The following is a 26,738-nucleotide window of genomic DNA, read 5'->3' as shown; positions in this document are numbered from 1 at the left end:
ATAAAGCGCTCTGTGAATATTGATTATTAAAGTGATCAAAATGAAACAGTCCACAAGGCCAATGCAAACAGACTCAAGAGTAAGAGGGAACTCACAAGAAGAGGCAAACCGAGCTCTGACAGATCATTATCAGAACGCTGACAGAAACTGGCACCATATATACATAGCAAGGACAATCGAGGGAGAAGAAAAGTGGTGGGGAACAAGGAGCAGGAGAAACAATACAGAAGACGGGACACGGAGTGACAAATCAAAACAGAAAGTTACTCAACTGGAAAACATGTAAAGACAGAGCCTTAACAAGAAAACGCTAAGCTAGACTCCTTGAGCCTGGATCTGCCGGAGGTTTCTTCCTGTTAAAAGGGAGTTTTTCCTTCCCACTGTCACCAAAGTGCTGCTCACAGAGGGTCATATGATTGTTGGGGTTTTCTCTGTATGTATTATTGTAGGGTCTACCTTACAATATCAAGAGCCTTGAGGTGACTGTTGTATAAACAAAATTGAATTGAATGTAATTTAAGATCTGTAGACTGTAGACTTTAAGAGACTGTAGACCATTGTCAATCAATCTCCTCCGTGTCTCCTGTACAGTCCAGAATGCGTTCAGCTTGTCAAATTTACATAAATCTTCGATCTCTAGCAGCGTGACTCTGAAGTGCTGCACTGTATGTTTGTAAGTTTTCTCCCCAACAAACACAACAATGTCGATGAAGCGTTTTGCACCGTCAAAGGCACCTGCAGTAGCACCCAAAAGGCAGAGGAAGATGCTAACCATCGCACAGAAAGCTGGACTTCTGGACATGCTAAAGGAAGGTAGAAGTTACCGTATCTTTTGGACCATAAGGCGCACCGGATTATAGGACACATTGAGCGAAACAAAACAGTCAGATAAGTCAAACTTTACTCAACTCATTCTTCTTGCTTCCTCTACTTCCATGCCATTGATTCATTAATGTTGAATCCTCTATCAGCTGCTCTATTCCCATGTTCTGAAAACAGGGTTTGATCTTTGGTTTCATTCTATAATACTGGACTTATTTTTCTACATTTGAACTTTAAAAAGGATAAGCGGAAGCGAATGGATGGATGGATGGATGGATGGATGGTTGGATGGATGTTGCGTATGATATATTTTGATACATCGGCCGTTTTTGGCGAGTTTTTGTTAACAAGTTTGGTTAATTTTAGACCAAAAAAAAAGAGTTTTGTCCATAAGATTTTGAAATTATGGCAAGTACTGATCATGCTGATGAGATAGAAGTCTCAGAAACTCATGTATCAAATATGATACAAAGGGCATTATGGGGTTAAAGATAGTTTTCAGTCTGTTACAGTCGATGCACACTATAGTGTCTGTACAGCTGCCCTTTGTTAATGTGAAAAATGCCTGGGTCTATTGAAATACACGAGCAAGGTCCAAATATACCAGTTTGTCAGCAGCAGCTTAAGTAACTTACATGCTCTCGATATAATGTGTTCTGTTACTCATGATGAGAAGCCAAATTACATTATGTTGCAATTAAGAATTATGTGATGTTTCTTTCCATTAGTCTCCCTGCGATGCTTTATATTTCCATATGACGCCTTAGTCCTCTATCAGCCTCACTCTCCCCCAGCTCTGCATGTCCACACACATATACATGTGAGAAAAGACTTTAAGACTGCACTGGCAGGCAGCTGATTTCCATTTAGCTGGTAAAAATGCAATGTACTGCTAACCCCTCACTTCGAGTATTATTAACACTCAAAAATAATATGGTAGGGATGATGATATTCTTTCCAAAGCGAGTTCAAGTAGCTGCTTTTTAAAAGTATGTCAGTGTGTGTTTGTGCAGCTTCCCAGGTACACATTTGAATTTGCAACACTTGGTCAGCTCAGCTCCACTCACTTCATTATCCTCTTTGGACAAGGGCAGACATAATCGCCTTCTCAGTTTCTCCCATCATCTCCTCTCCACTCTTTTTTCCTCCCTCTGTCCCCCTCTTGCATCATCTTTCTCTCCTCTCCTTTTTAACCTTTCTACCTGCATCTTGTCCTATTTTTGTCGCCTCTGTTTTCTCCCACTCTCTCGCTCTATTCCTCTCTTAGACATTACACCCTTTTTTTTTTCTCTCACTGTTTTGAACATGCTGTCTACCCTCAGTTTCACTGCCTGTGGATTGATTAGTGTAGCCTGTGTAGTGTGCTGCTGGGTGACAGAACCCACTCATTATGCTTGGTTTTGATGGGTTAGGGGCAGGAAGTGGTGATGCTGTGTTGGGGTTGTTGAAAACGTCACCATCTAGACTTCCAATAAGCTGCAGGGCATGATTCTTCTTCTTCTGTCACTCTTCTGACTGCCTAATCTCCCTCTGTCATGCCATGAGGACCCGGTATGAATGAGCAAAGCTTAAAACAAGCATATGTGTTGAGAACAAGGAGGCTGATTCAAGAAACTGGAGATTTTTTTTTTTTGGCTTTAACTTGACAACTTCTCATCAAGCAGGAAGGATGCAGCTTCCAAATGGAGCCAATCAGTATCTCACTGTCACCTTATTTTAGAACAAATCCAAACAAAAGAGGGAAAGAAAAAGCAAACTATTCACTTGTTTCCATAATCCAGAAGAGGATGAATGCGAGAAGTCAGACACCAATACGTTAATCAGAAATGCATGAGGTGTTTTCATTAGGCAGTAAATGAGCTTCCTCGTGGCAGAGTAATTTGACAGTATTTCAGGAAACTCATCCACCAAGAAAAGTGCAAAAAATTAACCATTTTCTTACACGCCACTTGGGTTTTTAAAGATCAAGCATACTATTTTTCAAAAAAGAAAGAGAGAGAAGGAGATTGCAGAATTTAACTCGTGCTTTTTAAATATTATAAATAAACAAAAACATTTTTGGTAAAAGACAATTTTTAAAAGGTCTGTTTCCTAGGACAACAACTGATGCCTAGAAGCTAAAATGTTCTTCCAAGATACTAAATACATTTGAATTCTTCTTCAGGCTTCAAAACTTCTATTTATGAATCAACAGCTCGTATGAGCCTTTGGGCCTCGGACTTCTGCTTGGACATTAGAGCAAACAGTTAATGACTTAATGGCACTATCTGTAGCGCACAGCCTCAGTGTCTCTCTCACACATGATTGTGGCCTCAGTTGTGTCCAAAGTGTTGCTAGTATCTTCAACACTTTGTTCTGCCCTTTTTCTTCACTTATCAAAGCTCTGCAGCATAGGTACCTAGTGCCGTCGGCCCTTTTAGGCCCCCTTGCATTCAGTAGGAAAGACACATATACAATAACAAATACTGCACAAGCCCCATTAAAGAGACACGCAGAAGCCGGGGTTTGGTTAACTGGTGACTCTAAATTGTAGAGGGTGTGAATGATTGTCTGTGTTAGCCTGCAGCAGACTGGTGACCTATCCAGCTGCATCTCACCCTATGGAAAAACAAAACCAAGCGACAAACAAATTAAAAACAAAATAGCTGACATTGGTAAGATTAGAGGTGAATATTGGTTATTGTTAACTTTCAATTAATTGCCCATCCCTAGAAAGGTGTATTAAGGGGAGAGGGAGAAACGTTAAGAGCTGATGGTTGGATTCCTCCTCTTGTTTCTAGTTGCTGGGGGATTAACCAGCTTTCTGAATAGTGCAACACAAAGCAGATGGATGGAGGTCCAGCCAGCCAAGCAGGGCGATGGAAAAAAATAGAGCCATTAACAGCTTAGGAGTTATCTGTGTGTGAGTGTAAGTGTGTGTAAGAGGACAGGGCTGGGACAATGGGTGTCAAGGACCATAAACGCTATGTGTGGACAGGAAGCCTTTCACATCTGAGCTCTGAAAATATTTCAGTTGCCACATGGCATGTGACAAGTGAATATCGTGGACACAGATTGCAATGGTAGTCCTTATTTTGTTCAGCAGCATCAATAATGCTGAATGCTCTACAGGGTGGGCCATTTCTATGGATACAGCGTAATAACATGGGAATGGTTGGTGATATTAAAGTCCTGTTTGTGGCACATTAGTATATGTGAGGGGGCAAACTCCTCAAGATGGGTGGTGACCATGGTGGCCATTTAGGAGTCGGCCATCTTGGATACAACTTTTGTTTTTCCAACAGGAAGAGGGTCATGTGACACATCAAACTTATTGGTAATGTCACAAGAAAAACAATGGTGTGCTTGGTTTCAACGTAACTTTATTCTTTCATGAGTTATTTACAAGTTTCTGACCACTTATAAAATGTGTTCAATGTGCTGCCCATTGTGTTGGATTGTCAATGCAACCCTCTTCTCCCACTCTTCACACACTGATAGCAACACCGCAGGAGAAATGCCAGCACAGGCATCCAGTATCCGTAGTTTCAGGTGCTGCACATCTCGTATCTTGAGATACGCGAGTAATTTTCTTTGAATTTGACCGGATTTATTTGGACTAATTGCAAGAACATAATTCAAAGGAATTGTGTGAGTTGCGATTTATTTTTATTTTGTAGTTTGCACAAACGATGTCCAGAGAACAGCCTATCTATGCTAACACAGAAAATAAATGGCTGCACCCATTAGACTCTTCTGTCATTCTAGGGGCTTCTACAGGTACACTGCACAAAGTAAATGAAACAATGAACAAGGAAGAATACTTCCAAATTCTTGAAATTCACCTCAAATCAACAGCTAGACAATTGAAATTGGGTCATAATTGGGTGCTCCAACAGCACAATGATCCTAAGCATCAGAACTGGCTTTGTAATGGATAAAGCAAAATAATGTTACGAAAAGTTGATAATTTGTGTTTGACCTTTCTTCATTCTCATCTCACGAGGCAAACTCTTGCATGGATGTCCAGACCGAGGGCGCTTGCTGGTAATTTTATATTTCTTGCATTTCTGAATAACGCACCAACAATTGGCACATTCTCAGCAAGATCACTGGTCTACAATCTTGTCCATAATGCTTTTGAAAGCTATTTGGTCTTGCCCATGATGGTGGTGAAAGGCTGGAATGGAGGAAGCTGATTCTGTGGACAGGTGTGCTTTACACACATAACAGGTTTAGATGGGGAGTAATTGATTAATGATTGACTGATTGTAATGTATGCGCCACACAGGCACACAGCCAATCTGTGAGTTGTCGGAGTCAAATACTTATTTCACTTAGTGACATGCAAATCAATTCATAACTTTTATATAATGGATTTTGGTTGATATTTATCCCTTTCCATTAAAATGAAACTGATTCAGCAGGGAACTAAATAATTGTCACCCCAATTGTACACTATTTGCAATAAGTTTAGCATGGCTGCAAGTGACTTGTGTAATCCATTCATACATGGCACCTTATTATCATTCTCGATACTTTCACCATGAGAATTTATTTCTTCCTTGTTGGGACTGGAGTATAAACCAGACTAAGAGAAAAATACTAAAAACCCTTTAACTCTTACAGTGTGGTAATACACTCAGAGTCATAACTGTGACTTGCTCTTAATGGAGCCTTACCCTTATGTTTACAATTACCGTAAGTCCCGGACTACAGAGTGCACCTGATTAAAAGCTGCATGCTCTGATTTTAGAAAGAAAATCAATTTTGCACTTGTACACGCCACACCGGATTTTAAGCCGTATGCGTTTCACTTGTAATATGAGATATGTGCACAGAAATATTACGCGTGAGGATTTTTAACGTTTAATTTAATCCCTAAGGTAACATAAACATGGTAACATAAACGTTATGGTAACATACAAAAATACATACTGCAAATGCTTCTTTTGCTCAAACAGCGCCTGTAGCACGGCTACCTTTAAGTATACGTACGTATCAGTAACACACAAATTACGTTGCTTATGGTTCTTTTTAGGGAAAAGTGCACAAACAACATTACAACGTCTCTTAACAACCGGTAAAAATATATATACTACTTATCAATTTTATTGGTCTACTGTTACCAGGCAAAATGTTTTTGGCCGCATGAAAAAAAATATGCATTAGCCGCACGTCAGTATAAGCCGCAGTGTTCACAGTGTGGGGGGAAAGTAGCGGCTTATGACCCGAAAACTACAGTACTCTTTAAGAAGCAGTCTTCAAACAGAGTCTTTATATACAACATCACAAAACCGGGGTAATACAGACTAACACACGAGCACGAACAGAGAGGTCAGGCAAAGTGTTTAAATTCAGTTCTATCCACGGTATAAAAACTGAGCAGAAATGCCACATTTATGCAATGACACAGGTGCAGGATAACTTCCAGTTTACTGAAACGTCAACTACTGCGTCCACACACGAAGAATATGCTCTCATACAATGTCTTGCAAACAACCCAAGTTAAGACCTCTCATAAGAATAAAGACACATTTTTATTGAATGTGTTTTTATTCCTGTGAGTGATGAGAGTGATGAGGAAAGTACTTCATTATATCCAATCATCCATTTTTTTTTAGCTGATCCAATTCAGAGTCACAGAGGGCTGGAGCCTATTTGTAAACAGACTTGTTCCTAATAATGGTCTTCTGCTCTACCTGTGCACTCAGTATACAAATATATAACTTTTCTCATTCATCCATTCACACAGGCACTTTTTTTCTATGCTTAAGTGATTTCTATCACTTTTTCACATTCCTGTGGATGCACCAGAAAGCAGCTTGCTGTTAGTACCTTTGCCAGGGATTTTTGGCATGCAGACTGGAGCATTCAGGGATTGAACCACCAACTTTCCAATGAGTAGATGACCTGCTCTACTTCCTGAGGAAAACATGCTATAGAAGAATTATTTACCATTACCATCACCTTGAATAAATTTACAACTACTCTTGTTATTACACATAGTGTGTGTTTAAAATATGTTGCTAATCTTTTGCTAATCCTGATCTATTTTTATACATTTTTCTATGACTTGAGAATGAAAGGAGAGTATGATATGATGATCTCTCTTTCCTTTTATCACAAGATGATGGATCCATTACCAAACACTGCTCCTGGATGTTATCATAGTCACGTTTTCTTAAAAACACTTTTAGAAATTCAGACCTTATGTGAGACCATATAAATTGTTCTAGCTTATATTATCCTCTGACACAAACTGTATGTACATACTGGTTGTAGAACTGCTATTTTACCAATAGCAGCTCTACAACCAGTGTGCACATTTTGGTTAAGTTAACCAAAAAAATAACTTGGTTGGAGTTCATATGGATAAGTTATTAGAGCTGCCAATAGTGTGGAACAGCCATAGTTAAAAGGAACAGCTTGAAAGAGGAATTTAACAGTAGTGATTACAGTTTAATGTGTTGGCACCCTAGCCCTAAACCTAACCTCCTGACAAAAGGGCATTCTGGTCTAACAGTAAAACGTAAAAGTGTGCTGTAACGACAAATCATTTTTTGTGGGATGCTGATCTTGCATTGTAATAAATTTATCAATGAGTCTTGCCATTTTTAAATTGACCCAATCTTACAACCCTAGTCTTAGAAACTTTACACCAGCAATACAAGAATATATTTCTTGTTGAGACGGCAGCAATGAAAAATGCTCAGCCTGGGGCTTTACAACTTCACTAACCAGTGGTTGAGATCTAAATGGCTCTCTCCATCTTTTAAATACAGTCCACAGTTTTAACCCTCTCTACTATATCTCAGTATGTGTCATGGATATATGTTACTCGTGTATATTTAAGCCTGCCTTAACATGTACTTAAATATGATATCCCTATAATATGCCTGCACCTCTGAAATACCAAATATCCCTCATATATCATGAGTCCCTACAGTATTAAACTGGCTGCTCAGAGATTTAGAAATCGATTTAGCTCCAGTAAATACAAATAATAATTCTGCCCAGTATAATTTCAAATGTGCTCCTTTGGTGAAGAATCAAATCCATTTCAATCGTTATTTGTAAAGAAAAGCAGTCTCGAAGTCAGCTGAATTACCTCACATAAAGCCTAATCAAACAGGAGATTAACCCAGGGAAGTGGAGGTGGACGATACTATAGGCGAGACAAGACACACACACATGCGCACGCACGCACAGTTGAGTCTAGATGTCCTCCGTTGCTAAGGGTTTCCAGTTTGCACCCCATCCACATTTAATTAAATTACATATTATGAATCTGTGCTCCCGACAAACCCAACCACAACACATGTATGTCGTATTATAGTATTAACAGACCACTTAACAATAATCCCCAGCAAACACAAGGCATGCATGCGCAGATACGCAGACACATCATGCTGAGGAATGTCGTATCTCTCGGATACCACCGCCTGTTGTTACATAGAGTTTACTACTCAACAGCATGAAGACAGCGAGCAGCAAAAAACCCCATCAAACTCTGCGGAATACCAATATTTCATCAAGAAGCGTGCACAGTACCTAGCGTGCACCCAGTGCTCAGTTGACAGGCACGTCTGCTGGACTTCTTCAAATAAAACACGTTGCACCTAAACGGTAGGACGACACACCTTTAAGTGAGAATTTCCAACCTGCCTCACCCATCCCCGCGGAGCATCTTACCTGAGAACGACACATTTTAGCCCGTCGTCATCTTAGCAGCTGTTAATCCCGCTGAGGCAACCGGGTATGAGCCGCTATGTAGCTCAGCACAGGTGAAAGGCGGAGGTCCTCTTCAAATTTCCCAAACCGCTTAACCGAGCCTGTTATTATCCAGGTACCCGTGTAATCACCTCTGACGTAGGTGTGCCAGCATCTGCGTCTTTTTATTAGTAGTATTATTATTTTCTGTGCTGTTAAGCTTTGCAGGAGGACTACAGTGAAGAAGTGCGCGCTAGTGTATCCTGTCGATCAGCGACAGTCCCGGTGATTTCCCCGTTCCTTGACAGCTTCCCCGTGTCACTAACAGTGGCCGAGACTCCTCCTCTCTCACCGTCTGGCGTGGTCCGGTATATAACGGAGTCTCTTTCTGCCTGCCTCTCTCTCTCTCTGCTCGTCGGAAGGTAGTTTTTCCTAGGAGAATGAGGCTAGGAAACTTCACCAAGTTGTACCACATAATGATGTAATGAGGTGAAGGTGAGTAAATTTCACCTGCAGACAACATTCCATGAGCATGCGTACTGTATGTAACATGTAAATCTGCGCCACCTGGCTAAATGCCATGTAAAAGTTGTGTATTCCCAAGGTTTCCTGTTTCTCAGTCAGCAGATGTTAGACAAAAAATATGAGAAATGACCACTTTATTCACCTCTTCCACTGGCATTTTGTGCGGTTTGTTAGCTGAATGGTCAACTGGTTGGTAGGCAGCTTACTGTCGTGATGGATGGTGTTAAGGTTTTGCTTAAAAGGACAGAGGCTTGCATTACCCTGTTTGTATTTTGACAGCTAACAGCTCTAATAATCAGCCACATTTAGTTTTGATTTCTTCTTCACATTCTGTGAGGATGGGTGCGTACATGTCTTCAAACTATTTCAAAATCTCAAAATGAAGTAGTCAAATGCAAGGTGTTTGTTTGTTCTTTCACAGGCTGACCCTCTGCTCCCTAGACTCCTGATTCATGTGTTCACAGGTCTCTGTGACTTTGACTTTGACTCTTTCTGTGACCGGCCCGGCAGCTCCCTGCATTCTGAAACATCAGGGAGAGGAAAATTCCGCATGATGGATTTTGATATTGGGAGCTCTAAATGGGATGAAACTTGAAATGAGGTGCAACTGACACAGTGTTAGGTTATGCAATTGGGTGACCTGATCTCTGCACAGCCCTGAAAAGTGTATTTTTCTTCCCATGAATAGAATATTAGCTCATTTTGTGGGTCATCTGCTGCATGAGTAATTGGCTAAAGGGCTGAGGGTACAATGAACACATCCTAGACAGAGCAAGAGGAAGAAAAGCACAATTTGAAAACCTTTGAACTTTCAAGGAAAGATACACCAAAGGTTTTTATTTGGGGTTGTTTATGAGTTAGTCTCTGGCTTTAATGTTTACAGTTCATTATTCAGTAAAGTGTTTTCTATATCAGATATATGGGATTACTGTTGGCTTTCTAAGAACTGAACAAGATGGGATCGAATCATTTTTTAAAATTTAGCCTGAAATTCTTTTCATGGATGATTTTCTTCACTTCCCATGACTGTCTGAGTAAATAAATGCACAATTAAATAAGTCAAAATGAATTAGAGCAGCTGCTGGAACAGACTGAGATCTATGTCAGTAAAACAAGAAAAACTTGCTTTAAATTTTTTGCTCCGTCCATTAAAATCGGCTTTCTTGGTATGTCCACTCACAGCTGTGAAAAGAATCTCTGAAGTCAGATTTGTTGCTCTCTATTCGGCTATGATAAATGCACTAATTCTTACATAGCACTTTTCTTCTGCTTTATTCACCCACTTCTATGTTTTTAAGTGATTTGTATCTACTATTCACACACATTCATCACAGAGCAACTTGGTGTTACTATCTTATTTTAAATGGAGACTGGAGTACTCGGGGATCGAACCACCAACCTTCCATTCAGTGACCTGCTCTACCTGCTGAGCACTCCATATGTGAATGTTTAAAAGTCATCATCTTTCCTCCTTCTATAATGCATTTTCTGACTGATATCACATATCATGTCCCATCAAAGTGAACCAGTTTGACATACAAACAGGACAAAACACTACTTTAATGCTTTTAAAGTGCAAAAATCTGCATAATTCAACATGAAAACAACAGGAAAAATGTCACGTTTTATTGTAGAGATTTTCAAATTACAGCCAGCAATTAACTACAATGCAGCCTCTGCATTACACACACACAATGGGTCTGAAATTAATGAATCAATGATGTGTTTAAAGTGCACACTTTCAGCTTTAATTCAAGGCTTCAACAAATATATTGCATTAACCTTTCAAAAATTACAGCTGCTCATTACACAGTGCCTCCGTGTTTACGAACATAAATAGCCCTTGACCATTGGCAGCCAGTGACCACAACAGATTTGCATTTGTCATTAAATGCTGATTTTCCTCCTTTGAGGTGCTTTGCCAGGCCTTTGATGCACTTGCTTTACTTTCTGATTGTTTTGTTTGCCATTTCGTTTTCAGCAAGTGAAAAATTACGTTCAGTTGAACTGAGGCCAGGTGACTGATCTGAGCTGTTTAGTAGATTCTGTTTTTTTTGCTTTATGAAGGTCTTGGGTTACTGTCAAGGTATGCTTGGGATGCTATCCATGTGTACTGTGATACACCAGTCCAGTCAGCACATGGCTGGATCAGGAATAAAGCACCGGTCTATATTCTTAATAACTAATCATAACCAAGCCTTCTGTTTATTTTTGCAATAATAAACCCCACCTGGATTCTTTTGATAGTCATACATCCCTGTGGTGGCCCCACCAGCCACCCTTCAGTGTTAGTATTTAGTTTGGTTCATTAAGTTTCACAAATATATATATATATATATATATATATATATATATATATATATATATATATATATATATATATATATATATATATATATATATATATATATATATATATATATATATATATATATATGTATATATATATATATATATATATATATATATATGTATATATATATATATATGTATATATATATATATATGTATATATATATATATATATATATATATATATATATATATATATATATATATATATATATATGTATATATATATATATATATATGTATATATATATGTATATATATATATATATATATATGTGTATATATATATATATATATATGTGTATGTATATGTGTATGTATATATATATATATATGTGTATGTATATATATATATATATGTGTATGTATATGTGTATGTATATATATATATATATGTGTATGTATATATATATATATATGTGTATGTATATATATATATGTGTATGTATATATATATATATATATGTGTATGTATATATATATATATATGTGTATGTATATATATATATATATATATATATATATATATGTATGTATATGTATATATATATATGTATATATATATATGTATGTATGTATGTATATATATATATATATATATATATAGACTTAACATTTCTGAAGTTATGTTACAGGCTGAAGTTTTATTAGGGTGAATTCACCTCTTGATCAACACCAGAGGAAAACAATTTGGAGCCCCTCCTGGACCACAGTGCATCTGTCATTATAAAATAATCAGTAGTCTTGGGCTACTATACAATGATCTGTTCATTAATGAATTAAATGAAAAACTGAATAATATATGTCAACCGTTTGGGAGGTTATAAATCATTTGAGTCACTTTTGCAGCACACCAACTCATCCTGTGAAGGAATCAAAGGTCTTCAGTGCTCTCCCCAAAAAATATTCACAACACTGTGGAGGGAGGACCTGTTCCAGTTCCTCTTCAGTGGTATAAATTTCTGACAAGTGGGGCTAAACTCTGTGGTCTTTGTCTTTTTCCTCCTACCTGGCAACTCCATATTCAACACGTTTTGTCCAGTATTTTGCCTCGCTAACCGCTCAGTCCAAGCTGTCCCCCAGACTCCTGAGTACTCCCAGGGACAATCTTAACATCCTCAGCTCTGCCACATCTAGTTCAGCCTCCTGTCTTTTTATCTGTTTAACATGGAAACAGTTTCACATTCTTAGAAAAGCGTTCACTACTATAGAGTTATAAAATCTGAAAAGACATTTCGGCATCACATTGTTACTGAGGTTTAGGACTTATGGTAAATGGTCTGTATTTATATAGCGCTTTACTCGTCCCTAAGGACCCCAAAGCGCTTTACATATCCAGTCATTCACCCATTCACACACACATTCACACACTGGTGATGGCAGCTACATTGTAGCCACAGCCACCCTGGGGCGCACTGACAGAGGCGAGACTGCCGGACACTGGCGCCACCGGGCCCTCTGACCACCACCAGTAGGCAACGGGTAAAGTGTCTTGCCCAAGGACACAACGACCGAGACTGTCCAAGCCGGGGCTCGAACCGGCAACCTTCCGATTACAAGGCGAACTCCCAACTCTTGAGCCACGATCGCCCCGTATCTACTTTATCAGACATGTTAATCCCTCCAACAAGCACTTACTGTAATGACAAATTATTATACATCTATCTATCTATCTATCTATCTATCTATCTATCTATCTATCGATAACAAACATTTACAAGATTGATTCAAATGCTAAAAAAAAAAAAAAGACAGCAATTGTCAATTTTCCTGATCATAACACTTTTTGTTTTCAATTTAAAAACAGAAAGCAACATCAAGAGAGACAGAGGGATAAAGTAAACAAAGCAAGAGGAAAAAAGAGAACAAGAATGCCAAGAGTGGTAAGCCCGATGCATTGTGTCATCTTAGCTGACTCCTGGGTCTCACTCAAACATCCTTCCAGCTTCCTGTTTGGTCAGCTGGGGAATTGGGCTGGAGTCTAACAAGCTACATCCATACTTTATTACTGAATGGCTATTTGCCAAATCAGTTGTATGTCGCTGTCTCTAAATAATATCTGGTAACTGACTGCCCCCATACCTCCTGGAGTCTGACAAACAACTTCTTCACAAAATAGTGCATGTGGTGATCAGCTATGGATTGAGACAGAACTCAGCAGTAACAACCTCCAAAGAGCTTGGCTTGGTATGAAAACAATGGCAGGGCTACAAACGAAAGGTAAAAGTAATATTAGCTTAGAAGGGTTTACCTCTGACAAACATCTGGCAGACAGTCTTAACAGTTTTTACCTGCGTTTTGAAGATCTTGACTATTCTAGGCAGACCAGCAAACTGAGGGAGAAGACCATCACTCCCCCATCATTTTGTATTGATGAGAGGGGGCTAATCTCTTTAGACACACTAAGAGTAAGAGTCCTGGACCTGACAACATCTGTGGACAGGTACTGAGAACTTGTGCTGATCAGCTGAGTGGGATTTTCACCATATTTTCTCACTTTCTTTAGAGCTACAGACGGTACCTAAGATTTGGAAACATGCTGTCATTGTTCCAGTTGCTAATGATTTTAGGCCTGTGGCTCTGACTTCTTTAGTGATGAAGTCATTTGAGAAGATAATTAAGAAGGAGATTTTAATGCATGTTGAACACCATCTTGACCCCTTCCAGTTTGCCTATAGAGCAGGGAGAGGTGTGGAGGATGCTGCTGTCACACTCCTGCATCTCTTGTATAAGCATCTTGAGGCCCCCCACACCCACGCAAGATTATTATTTGCTGACTTTTCATCGGCATTCAATACAATTCAACCCTCTTATTTGCTGACAGGCTCTACAATCATTTCAAGCTTGACACTAGTCTGGTCCGCTGGGTGACAGACTTTCTGACTAATAGGTCACAATGTGTGAGGGTGAATCATGTGTTTTCTGATGTGCTCTCCTCCTCTACTGCATCACCCCAGGGTTGCTGCCTCTCTCCCCTTCTGTTCTTTCTGTACACAAATGAGTGTTGCAGCAATTTCACGAACAGACACATCCTGAAGTTTGGTGATGACACAGTGATCGTCAGTCTTCTTGTGGGGGCGAGTCAGGCCATGGACAGGTTGTAGATGATTTTGTGGATTGGTGTGATGAGTCCTTCCTGTCACTAAATGTGTCAAAAACTAAAGACATGATTATTGATTTTAGGAAGTCCTCTTATAGCTCATCACCCACTATCATTAACCTTAACCCAATTTCCCTCAGGATGAATAAAGTATTATCAATCAATCATTAAAACTGCTGATATTGGGATCGTTGAGAGTTATAAATATCTAGGTGTGCTTGACCATAAAGAATCTCATGCTGGCCACTACTAAAAAAGTTCAACAAAGACTGTTCTTTTTAAGGAAAATGAGATCTTTTAATGTCTCATCCGAGATGTTGTCTTTGTTTTATAGATGTTTTATCGAATCTGTGATGTCTTTTTGTATCGCTGCCTGGTTTGGTAACCTGACGGTGAAGAATAAGAATCGATTCGGTCTTCTGGTAAAAACTGCTAGCAAAATTTCAGGGCGCTGGCAAGATGGACTTTTGGCTATTTACAATAAAAATGTGCTTATAAAGGTTCATTCTATTGTTAATTGTTTGAACCATCCACTTCACAGTGAGTTTGAGCTGTTGCCTTTAGTTGCCGTCGTTTTAGAGTACCTGTGAGGAAGACCAAAAGACTCCAGGTATCTTTTATCCCTACTGCATCCTGTCTCCTAAATAGCATATAACCGTCTGGGGATTTTCTATTACTATTATTGTCGTTTTATATTATTGTTTTGTTTACTTTTTTGTTTACCTTTATCCGGCTGCTAAACTAATTTCCCTTTTGGGAAAATAAAGAATTTGACATGAACAGCAGATTGAAGATTGGTGTAGTGACCTGTCCTGTATTTGCATACAACAAAGGTGTCTCACCACCTATCCCAAGACCCTCTTCTGGAGCTCTCTCTCCCGTTGTTTGATGCATGCTCAATCATCCAGGTAAGTAAATCCCAAAAGGTTGACTATGTTCATCTGGATGTAACATTTTGACCTCCCAGCCCATTGTTCATTCACTGGTGCTGGTTTCAGTCATCGTGCAAATGTACTGTTTATAAGATTTGGGAAACCTGCAGTCAGCTGAGACTGAAGAAGTCACCTGGATGAGTGACGAAACGTTTCTCCCACTGAAAACGCTACGTCCAGATGAACAGAATCAAGCAGCTTGAGTTATGTATCTATTCCTCTATTAAACTAGCCTTTTCCATCATAAAGTTTGTTGCCAAGAGTATTGTCACTGATTGTTTTATTGGCAAATGTGCATGACTGTCATTCATAATTCATGTCCACATGAAAACACATTTTCTGCCCTAAATCAGAAACATTTGGTTCTAGTAGAATTCAACCTTATGTGCTGTGGTCAAGCACATTTAAAATAAAGTATTAAAAATTAACATATTAACTCAAATACAGTTGGAATGTCAATTTTTCCTCTGTTTTCAAAGTGGCATTGGTACCCGTGTATAAAAAAAACAAAAGCTTAACAATTTAAAAGGTGTAAAAATAGGATACGAATACCACAGAAACAATAACTGAAGCAAAAGAATTAATGCGCAAAAATACAATGCCTCCCATCTTTTACTCTTAAACAAGGACAGTTTATAATAAGCAGCTGATATGCTACTACTGTTCTCTAATGTTAAGGCACTTTGAGTGCTATAAATTTCCTCTGTTCAGTAAAGACAGAAAGTTTCTGTGTATTTACAACAACATTGGTACTACTGTGGCTTGTACAACATTACTCCTATAAGATGGAGTTGTGGTCAAGCTTCTTTAGAAAAAGCACACGTCTTTATTGAATGTTACTTTGACATGTACAGCTCACCTAACCACTGTTGTAGGCCAGGCACAGGCCCTCAATCAAGGGAATTCCCCAATAGCAGCAGCCTTTACACTATAATGTGGCACATAAGCAACAATTGTGCTGCAGTAGCTCAAGGACCATAACAAAGAGCCCAGAATTCACCCAGGCACTAAATATCCAAAATCCTAATCCTGTCAAGAAAATATAGAAACAAGTATAATTGTATGTAGTTGCAATATTGCAGCTAATAGCTAAGAGTTGAGTTAAAACATTTCTTTGTGTGTGTAGTTGTGCTTTACTTGCCCCCCTGACTGTGTTCAAATGATCCCCCAGAACAAATAGGAGGATCATGATTTCATTCTGAGTGTGGCTGCTTTACTAAATTCACTCTTGCCAAACCTGAAAGTACAAAACAAAAATACTACAACACAGTGCATCATCCCCAGCATGTGAATGAGCCTGCCTTAATGACAGAAAGCTTTGAGTAGGCGTGTTCTCAGCCACGAAACATATGTCTTTATTTACAGTGATCACGAGCATCATTAGCCATAGCCATTAGTCAGCAACCAAGATCCCTGCAGGGAAGGGCAGGGATCTTGGTTGTGGTTGAGGTTTGTGATTGGTTTGACGATGACTTCCTGTTGTGTGAAATTGCAATTGTGTGTTTGTGTCTCTGTGTTGGCAGGGGAAACGGATAGGAACACAGCCGGACCAGCTGGCTGCAAATCTCTGCAATCTGCTGCTTAGTTAAGCTGGCACACACACACACACACACACACACACACACACACACACACACACACACACACACACACACACACACACACACACACAGACAAATGCATGCATTGGATAAATACTTAATTATATTCACTTATGTACTAAACAACAGTTAAAAATAACATTTAATAAAAAGGCCAGTCCATAAATGACCACAGATGAGTGACTAACAGCAGAAATGAAGTGATTTGTGTAATTTGGCATTGACAGCCACTGTACACACTAGCTCTTGATCCACTAGTGAAACCAGTCTCTGCAGAAAAGCAAAGTCATTTGCTGGTTATTAAAATAATTTATTACAACTCTCAATATTCTCTTAATTAAAATTCACTTATCGCAGTTGGGGACTTGAGAGCTGGACTATTAAGGAGAGCTCCACTGAATGCATGTAAAGGAATATGTGCATATGTAAATATCCAAGCATTTGTGTGTGTGTGTATGAGTGAGTGTGTATACAGCCGCCCATGTGCCCAAACATGGCTTTTAATCACCAGTTTTCTTGATTAAGCAATACTGTGGGGTAATTCGTTTAAAAAAATATTATATCCGCCATGAGGCAGCCGAAGCGTCTGGACTTCTTTAAGTTGCTTGAAGACGTTTCACCTCTCATCCGAGAAGCTTCTTCAGTTCTAAGGTCAAATGGTGGAGAGTCCCAGATTTAAACCCCGTCGGAGTTTCCCCCCACAGAGGGACAAAAGGACCCCCTGATGATCCTCTACCTAATCACATGACCCAAAGCGTGAAAGCGGGCGTGGGTCACAATCAGCCAGGGTTTCGGGTGAGCTCATTATGAAACCTAGTCCCGCCCTATCATGTGATCTCCTGAGGTCAGATGGCCCAGGATGTGAGTGGGCGTTAAGGCGTCTGGGAAGGGATCTCAAAACTGGATTATAGATGGCAGAGAGTTGGTGTCGTAAACCCCGCCTCTGTTCAAAGATGGTCGCTCACAGTGGACATAGATGCTTCTTTCACTCCTCTTTCAAACCATCTGTCCTCTCTGTCCAAAATGTGAACATTGGCACCCTCGAAAGAGTGACCTTTGACCTGTAGATGCAGAGGGACTGCTGAGTCTTGTCCTGTGGAGGTGGCTCTTCTACCGTATTTTCACGACCATAAGACGCACCGTACTAAAAGGCGCAGTCTCAGTTATGTGCGCCATTACTGTATTTAACACACACATAAGGCGCACCTGGTTATAGGGCGCATACAAGTATGCGTGTTTAAAAATAAAGCGGGAGCAAAACTGAGTTTTGTACTCACATTTTTATTACCGGTAATTGTCATCAATCAAACCCATCGAAGTCCTCATCCTCTGTGTATGAATTGAACAGACACAGAGGCCAGACGCCTTAACGCCCACTCACATCCTGGGCCATCTGACCTCAGGAAATCACATGATAGGGTGGGGCCAGGTTTCACAATGAGCTCGCCCGAAACCCTGGCTGATTGGGACCCACACCCGCTTTCACGCTTTGGCTCATGTGATTAGGTAGAGGATCATCAGGGGGTCCTTTTGTCCCTCTGTGGGGGGAAACTCCCACTAGGTTTATATCTGGGACTCTCCACCATTTGACCTTAGACGATGACCTGGATGACTGAGAACCTTCACAGACATATTTCACTCTGAATTTGTGCTTTAAAGCAACAATGTTTCATACACCCTTCAAGTTCCCAAACAAAACATTGTGACTGGTCTCTGAGCAAATAACAATCACCGTTTCAAATAATGTTGTGCCATAGAATTTTATTCCACATAAAGGTCATAAAAAGCTTAAACAGGGTTTGTTAGATATAATGATTCAACACAGAGCAGAAACAGCTAGAATCCACAGGGCTTGCCTGGGACGTGTGCATCACTGTAGTTGTGTCAGGTCCACCTGTCTTCAAGCTGGCTTGGAGCCTTTGGTGAAGCAAATGGGTTTTCGAGGATTTGAGTGCCTACAGTAATCTATCTCAGCTACAGTTGCTGTGGTATCTGCATTGTTATGCTGCCAGTGGCAAATAAATGTATGCATCTTTCTCACAGAGTGATCCCATGAAGGGTGGAGTCATTAGCTTAATGAGCAGCGCTCACTTCTGTAGCTGGGAAGTTGTAATTAACTGTTGTAATTATAATAAGAGGAAGAGCACGTGCGAGAGAGATGTTCCCTAAAATGCAAGAGAAAAGATTTAAGAAATTAAAATCTTTTGCTGTTGTTTTAAGTGCACTGAATTTTATAGCTTTTTCGTCCAGCTGCTTAGGCTGCTGCCCCCACGACCCAGCCCAGAATAAGCAGCAGAAAATGGATGGATGGAAGTTTGTCAGACCCGTTGTGATATAATCTGATCGGGTGGGTTTGTTCATGACTTTTACAATCCTTGTCACGGCCCTGGATCTTTAACCCAGTGTTCTGTGTTTTTGGTCTTTCAAGGTCTGTTTATTATTAAAGATCTTCAGTTTGATTCTCAGTTTGCTTATTGTTTAGATTATAGTCTCATTTCTCATTAGCCTCGGTGTGTTTGTGTGTTTTTAAAACCTTGGTTTATTGAGTCCTTTGTCATGTTGTACCTGTCTGTTTCATTGCATTGTTTCCTATAATCTTGGATTTTATTTCTTGTACTTCTGTACTCCTTGTGGCTTGGTATTTGGATTTATGTTCAGAACTCTTTCATCTGCCATTTTAAAGTTTGAACAACTGGGTCCTGAGCCTGCAGAGAACATCCAGAACCGCTTGAGTCTTAGCTCAAGTTTAACTTCCTGGGCAAGTGAAAACTGAGCTGCTTGTAGTTCCTGACCTGTAGACTTCGAGTCCAGGCTGTCCTATTACTCTTCAACTTGCCTTGAGGCAACTGTTTTTGTGATTTGGCACTATATAAATAAAATTACATTGAAATTGAATTAAACTCAGCCCCCTAAAGGACTCCTCTGCCAGTGTCGAGGCCAGCCCACCAAGGGGCTGCACTGCTGGCCCCTTCCTCAGGGGTCTTGACTCCTAGACCAATGCTAGCTGTCAGCCTAGCCCCCTGAAATGTCCCATCTCCTTTGACACGGGTCTCCTCCCACACCCCCTGCAGGCCCCCTTCTTCGGCGATGCCGACTACCTCCTTGGCAGGACTGCTCCCCCTCTGCTGCTGGTCTTCTGGGTGGCCCCCAGAAGAGGCCCATTTCCTCTGTGGTACTCCACGCTGGCCCCCTTAACCATCTCCTCTATTGGTCTTCAGGCTGGCCACCAGATCTATCCCTTAGCCGAGGTTCTTCTTCGAGTCGACCCCCTGACCTATCCTTTACAGGCCTCAGGATTGGGCCACTTCCAGAGATGTTGTCCCAGGTGTTTGGAAATATTAGCCTCCCTGTGAATCTGCATTTGGGTCCTCATTCACCCCCAACACGATGAGTAAAAGAAACCCTACAGGTAAGTCAGTTGTGGCTTTTCTTTACTTATTAAAAGCCGTTTCCCTCCAAAAGCACCAGCTGTGATTCCTCTAGAGAACAAGCAATTAACCTGTCTAATTTTCATGTGACAGCCTCAAATCAAGTGAACTGCGCTGTGTTAATTTTCACCATACTGCATTTCTGGGGGACCATGTGGAAAACATTAACTCACTCCTCTGTTTCAGGGTGATAGATGGAATTATCAGTTAAGGAATAGGCCACTAGAAATCTTCCTCTGTGATTTAATTAGTTTAATAAGCATGTAGCTTTATAGAGTATCTACTAAATTATAGTGGAAATTAAGTTTCTTTTTGCATAGTGATTGCTAATAGATTCTGAATTTTAAAATTAAGAATGCATCAAATGTTGGCAGGTTGCCTTAGAGTAGTATTATTTTAACCAAATCTGAAGAGGTGCTGCACACAGCAGTCACACATACTGTTCTTTACAGGGTGGGCCATTTATATGGATACTCCGTAATAACATGGGGATGGTTGGTGATATTAAAGTCCTGTTTGTGGCACATTAGTATATGTGAGGGGGCAAACTCCTCAAGATGGGCGGTGACCATGGTGCTCATTTAGGAGTCGGCCAGCTTGGGCCATGTGACACATCAAACTTATTGGTAATGTCACAAGAAAAACAATGGTGTGCTTGGTTTCAACGTAACTTTATTTCCAGTGAACTCTCCTGTTCCAGCTCATTTGTCAACAAATCAGCATTCGGCAGACTGTTTCCAGCAATGTGCAGTTAGGATCTTCCAGGACTTCACTGGAACACGTCTGGGGTGGGAGACATTTGGTTTAATTTGTCACAGAAGGGTTAATGTACACTTTCACCCTGAACTCACCCTGTAAGCTGGTAAGTTAACTGAAAGTGGTTGAGAACATGTTTCGCCTGTAAGCTAAGTCAGGTAAGAATCAGTCTCTCCAGCACCTTCAGACATCAACTGGTCTGAAGGGGTGGCTTTCTTTGATGTCACTAACCATGACAGTCTTCCACAGCACTGGTACCTAACTGTGATGCAGTTACAACCACACACAGTGGTAATATCAGTGTTACAATAGACTTATACATAACACTAAACACTACACATAGTTTTCTTTCTTTAAATGTAGGATTTAATTTACAATAAAGAGTTGGTTTTGGTTTAGAATTAATTTACTTACACGATCACATAATACTGTATTCTAAAATAAGTGCATACATTTTAGTTTACGCTGTTATGCGCATGATTTAATCTTTTTTTGTTTCCTTGGTTGATGAGCTAAGAGATGAAAAAGGGGCAAAGCAAGCCTATATGGAGACCTGCAAATTGGGTCATGTCATGAATCGGGATCGTGGGGGTTTGATTTAGGTTGTTGTGTGTTCTACCACTTTATGTCTCTTTGTGGGATGATCAGCTGCTATTTCCCCTCATTTAAGAAGGTCTTTGAGTTAGTAGTATTGTTTGTTGCCAACTTTTGAGTAGAGTTCTGTTATACTTTGACCTCTTTTATGGGCCCAAGATTTTGATTTTTGTATAATTTAACCAAGTTTGTTTTTTTTGGCTAAATATAAAAGTCCCCCCCCCTTTGATCCGAAGGGCCAGCTCTGTTCTGGGATGCCCTCTGGACCCAGTGGAGGTGGTGAGTGACAGGAGAACGGCGGCTAAGCTGTCATCCCTGTTGGACAACGTCTCCCACCCCATGCAGCAGACTGTGACAGCACTGAGCAGCTCCTTCAGTGGGAGACTGCGGCACCCACGGTGTGGGACGGAGAGATTTCACAGGTCTTTCCTCCCCACGGCTGTCAGACTCCACAATAAAGACTTTAACTGATCAAACACACACATCCATACATATGCAATAACACTAAGTGCAATACTTTTCTGGCATCGTTGTATTTTTACTCAGAATACAAATGCTATATACAACTATTTTTATCTTATTGTATATTTTATTCTACTGTATATAGTATTTTATTTTATTCTATTCTGTACAGCTGTGTACTGTATTTATTCTTATTGTATTCTAATTTTTGCTTCATAACTTTTGCACTGTCCACTTCCTGCTGTGACAAAACAAATTTCCCACGTTTGGGACTAATAAAGGTTATCTTATCTTATCTTATCTTATCTTTTGGACTTTAACCTGCGCCTGACTTCCTTCACATTAACCTTGCATCAGGATGCCAGACAGCTAGGCAGCGAAGGACTGATGGAATCAGGGTCTGCAGCTTTGCCTGGGCGTAGTTCCATCAGCCGCCTCCTCACCTGGCCGTCACAGTCACGTGTCAAGAAAGGTGAATCTGAAAGGAGGATGTGGGTGGGGTGCTTACCCGAGCCCAACACGTATGAAGGGACATGTACTGTTGGTTTGTTTGATGGCTGAGGTGTTGAGATTGTGTTGTGTGAGGAGGTTCAAAAAGGGCCCAGTGCTGAACCTGCTGAAAAACAAATTCAGCTCAGTGGCTTTATCCAGCCCATTTGCTAGTGCTGATGTCTTTGAGTTTGGCGATCAATCAGCGTAATCCTCATCTATGTTTGATGTTCAGCTGGAGATTGGTCTCAGCCACTCCGTATCTTTACACTAAGCCAAGCCTTCAGTTCACACTGTATACTTCTCAACTCATCCATTTTCCCAGGCCTGAAGATTTTTCATTGAGGAGGGCGACCAGTGACCTTGTGATCCAGAGTGATGTCATCCCATGAGGACACAGAGCATGTCTCAGTGTGGTGTGAATGTAGTCCTGCAGGGCCTCACTGGCTTCCTCACTTCACCTCCTCCAAGACTTGGTGGCAACACTGACACTATGGCTCAGCAACTGTCACTGTACTTAAAGAAAATAAACTTCCTCAAATAGCATATTTTATACATTGTTGTTGTTCCCCGTTTCTCCTTTCAGTGTTATGTTGAAAAAGTCAAACTAAGTTGAAAAACCCTCCCTCTCTGATTCAAAGACATGGAAGAGCAAGAGGTTTTGGACACTAATTATAAACCAAGGCTAAAACAGGAGCAAGCTACTGCTCCACTGAGCTTAGGGTTATACCCAGATGCTGGGGAAAATTAGCATAGTCACACACACACACACACACACACACACACACACACACACACACACACACACACACACACACACACACACACACACACACACACACACACACACACACACACAGCCTCAAAGTGATTAGACCTGCCCTGGATGTGAACAGCAATTGCCTGCAATCAGAGCTCTGTCCCTCTTCTCCCTATCTCATTCGTTGCTCTTTCATCTGTGTGTTAGTCTTTCACTTTTTTCTTCTATTATTTTTAAAGGGATCCCCGGGTGTTACCAAGGTAGATTAATGCGCTAGATAGTTTATGTCTAGCTTAGTGTCAGAGTTTTCTGTGCTACAACAGTGGCTCTCTTTTTATTTAGCAGTTATACTGGAATTTTATTGAAGCAGAACAGAACTTAAGGGTGCATAGGCAGGAAGGTGGAGGAGAGTCCTGAAGCAAGACATATCACTGATATCGCTCACCAATTCTTAGCACAAGTATCACAAATTTCTTTTTTTGCCTAACAATGTTGTGGCATGCTGCTTGGGATGGCTATAGCTCAGTAAGTAGAGTTAAGTTTGTTGGTTCGATACTTGGCTGCACCAGTCTGCATCCCATAGTGTCCTTGGAAACATACTGAACCCTGAGTTGTGGGCTTAAATAAAAGTGCTTGTATTAATGGGTGAATGAGGCAAGCTGAGTGCTCAAGTCAAAAATCGTTAAAACAAAATAAGTCCATTTAACATTTAGAATAATAATAATAATACATTTTATTTATAGGCACATTTAAAGACCCTCAAGGTCACCTTATATTAGTACAGCAAAAATAAGAACATATACACAATTAAATAAAGTAAACAAATAAAATAACAACTATAAAACTAATAGACTAATGAAGAGAATAAATTCCGAACAGATGGGTTTTGAGACGTGATTTAAAAGAAAGAGACTTTATAGTCCAACGATCTGGTGGAAGTGCATGCAAAGGTCCCATGGCAGTCAGATGAGCAGATGGAACGGGTAAAAGCGAAGGTGAAGAGGAGCAGAGTGGACTGGAGGGTGAGTGCGTACGGAGAAGATCAGATAAGATGGATCAGATGGAGGAGCAAGGTTACGAAGGGCTTTAAAAGTGACAATGAGGAACTTGAAATTGATACATAAACTGGAAGCCAGTGGAGCAGTTTAAGAAAAGGTGTTATACATTCAGACATCTGGGTCAGGATATAATAACAGAAGCTGAATTCCAAACTAATGGAAGTTTATGGAGAGATTTATGGTAAAGGTACCTGGAGGTTTGACAATATGGCATGATGCAGAGAACAAAGTACAAGTGTCTCCTTCAGCAGACTGAAGAACAGTAGTGTAGAAAGCAGATTTAGAAATAGCTTCATTATAATGTTGTACATGTCCTTATGTGCAAGTCGAGTTTCCCTAAAGAGACATTCCAGGCGGCTGCTTTAATCTTCATGTTAATGATTCGTGCTCCATTGCTTCTGACTTTCTTAATCTTCTAGAATCTTAATTTTACTCAAATCCTTTAAAAATCCGCTGAAAACGCATCTATTCAGACATTTGGGTAATGTTTCTGGATTTTGTGATGTTTTACTTGATTCAGGTTTATGTGACCATGTTTTTTAATACCTTTGTAAAGCACATTGTGACATGTTCTGGTCTTAAAAAGCACTAAATAAACGTTATATTACTATCTTACTTGCCAGTTGTTACACATAGATTTCAGGTTAATATGGAGGAACAGTTTGTAATAAAGCAAACTTTTGGATAAATCCTGCGCTCCACTTAAGGATTAGTTATCAAGACATGGTTCTTATTTACACTTCTCTCATTTCTGAACTGCCGCAATTTCAAAGCCGAGCTCATACCATACTGTTTTGTTAGTATAATTATTGCTTCCTCATTTTTTGAGGGGCAAATTTGACTGTGCATTGTAGAATGCTGTTCATTAATGAGATGAACTAGTTTACACACGTATGAATTATAAATTAGCCCCATTTGGATATGGCCCAGTCTGTGGCTGCGAGAGCTGTGCTTGATGTGTGGATTCTGCCTCTGCTACATTCGTGGCAACAGATTGCAGTTCCACAGGGTTCTGTGCTGAGACCAGATCTTTTTTTAACATTATAAATTATTCCCTTATGTAATAATATTAATAAACACTTTGCTATGCAGATGATACCTATCTTTATTTACTCATTATGTCTAACCAGACACTTATTTGAGATAGCATTGCCTTGGCTCCCAGCAACACTGAGGAATCTTGGAGTCATTTTTAGTCGTCCTTCAGTGTGCACATTAAACACATGAGAAGGATGGACTTCATTCACACTGCTAAAAATTGTGATACTGAAAAGCTTGTTCATGCGTTTATTACTTCTAGGCTGGACTATTTTTCATTTCCATGTGGTCACTTTCAAAGCTCCCTGAAAAGCCCTCAGTATCAGTCAGAGTACTAACTGGGACAGGATGACAGACTAGATTTCCCTGATATTACCTTTTTCTTTATTTGCTCGCAATTAAATTCAGAATTAGTCCTTCTCGTATTTAAAATCTTGAACTATCATACCCCCATCCTTAAAGACCTTTTAGTACCTTATTATCTTAACACAGTACTTTACTCTAAGGCTGCAGGGTGAGATTGCAGGTTCCCAGAGTTTTCAGTATAATAGGAGGTAGAGCCTTCAGCTACCAGCCCCTCTACTATGAAGCCAGCTCCCAGTCTGGAGATACTCTCTCTCTACTTTTAGGCTTCTTTCTGTTAAAGCTTATATTCAGGGCTTTATCAGGTAACTGAACTCATCCTGTAATGCTGCATTAGGAAGTGTCTGTTGGGGGGACTTCCCATGATGCACTGAGTGTTTCTTCTTCAGTTACCTCTTTTCACTCTGTGTTGATTCACTACTGTATTAAATCATTAGCAATAATTAACCCTGGGCTCGTTCTCCTATAGTTTGTCTTTTATCCTTTGTTTCTCGGTTCTCTTTCCTCTCACCTCCAACCGGTCACAGCAGATGGCTGCCTCTCCCTGAGCCTGGTTTTGCCACAAGTTTCTTCTTGTGAAAAGGGAATTTACTGCTAATTGTGCCAATATTTAATGCTGAAAATGATCATGTCTTTATTTGTACTTGATATTGAAATGAAGAGACGGTGCCTGTGTTTAGAAATATAGTTAAAACTAACTATCTATGAGAACTGTGCTCACATACCATTTTCCCCATTTAGGAAACCTGACCCTTAAAAAACTACA

General features: G+C 40.0%; 1 protein-coding gene and 1 long non-coding RNA gene across 12 annotated transcripts in view; one reads left to right on the top strand and one right to left on the bottom strand.

Annotated features, from left to right (window-relative positions):
- The window catches only part of dmd (dystrophin), a 262,554-nt gene extending 253,920 nt beyond the window's left edge, over positions 1-8,634 (bottom strand). For all 5 annotated transcript variants that reach the window (XM_080296865.1, XM_080296862.1, XM_080296864.1 and 2 more), the window contains exon 1: positions 8,497-8,634. The gene's annotated coding sequence lies outside the window, so the exon portion shown is untranslated. The remainder of the gene's footprint in view (positions 1-8,496) is intronic.
- A 245-nt stretch (positions 8,635-8,879) lies between these two features.
- Positions 8,880-23,398, top strand: LOC145424069 (uncharacterized). 7 transcript variants are annotated; one of them, XR_013905021.1, is made up of 6 exons: positions 8,880-9,009; positions 13,199-13,274; positions 15,325-15,399; positions 16,947-17,007; positions 19,275-19,371; positions 20,096-22,559. It is a non-coding gene; the product is annotated as an uncharacterized LOC145424069 (long non-coding RNA). The 7 variants fall into 7 exon arrangements; XR_013905020.1 differs by having other exon boundaries at positions 13,199-15,399; XR_013905018.1 differs by having other exon boundaries at positions 13,199-17,007.
- The last annotated feature ends 3,340 nt before the right edge of the window (positions 23,399-26,738 follow it).

Source organism: Astatotilapia calliptera, chromosome 23 (assembly GCF_964374335.1).
Source record: "Astatotilapia calliptera chromosome 23, fAstCal68.1, whole genome shotgun sequence".
NCBI classification, from domain to species: domain Eukaryota; kingdom Metazoa; phylum Chordata; class Actinopteri; order Cichliformes; family Cichlidae; genus Astatotilapia; species Astatotilapia calliptera.
The sequence above is the reverse complement of the archived record's forward strand: the minus strand, read 5'-3'. Positions and strand labels throughout refer to the sequence as shown.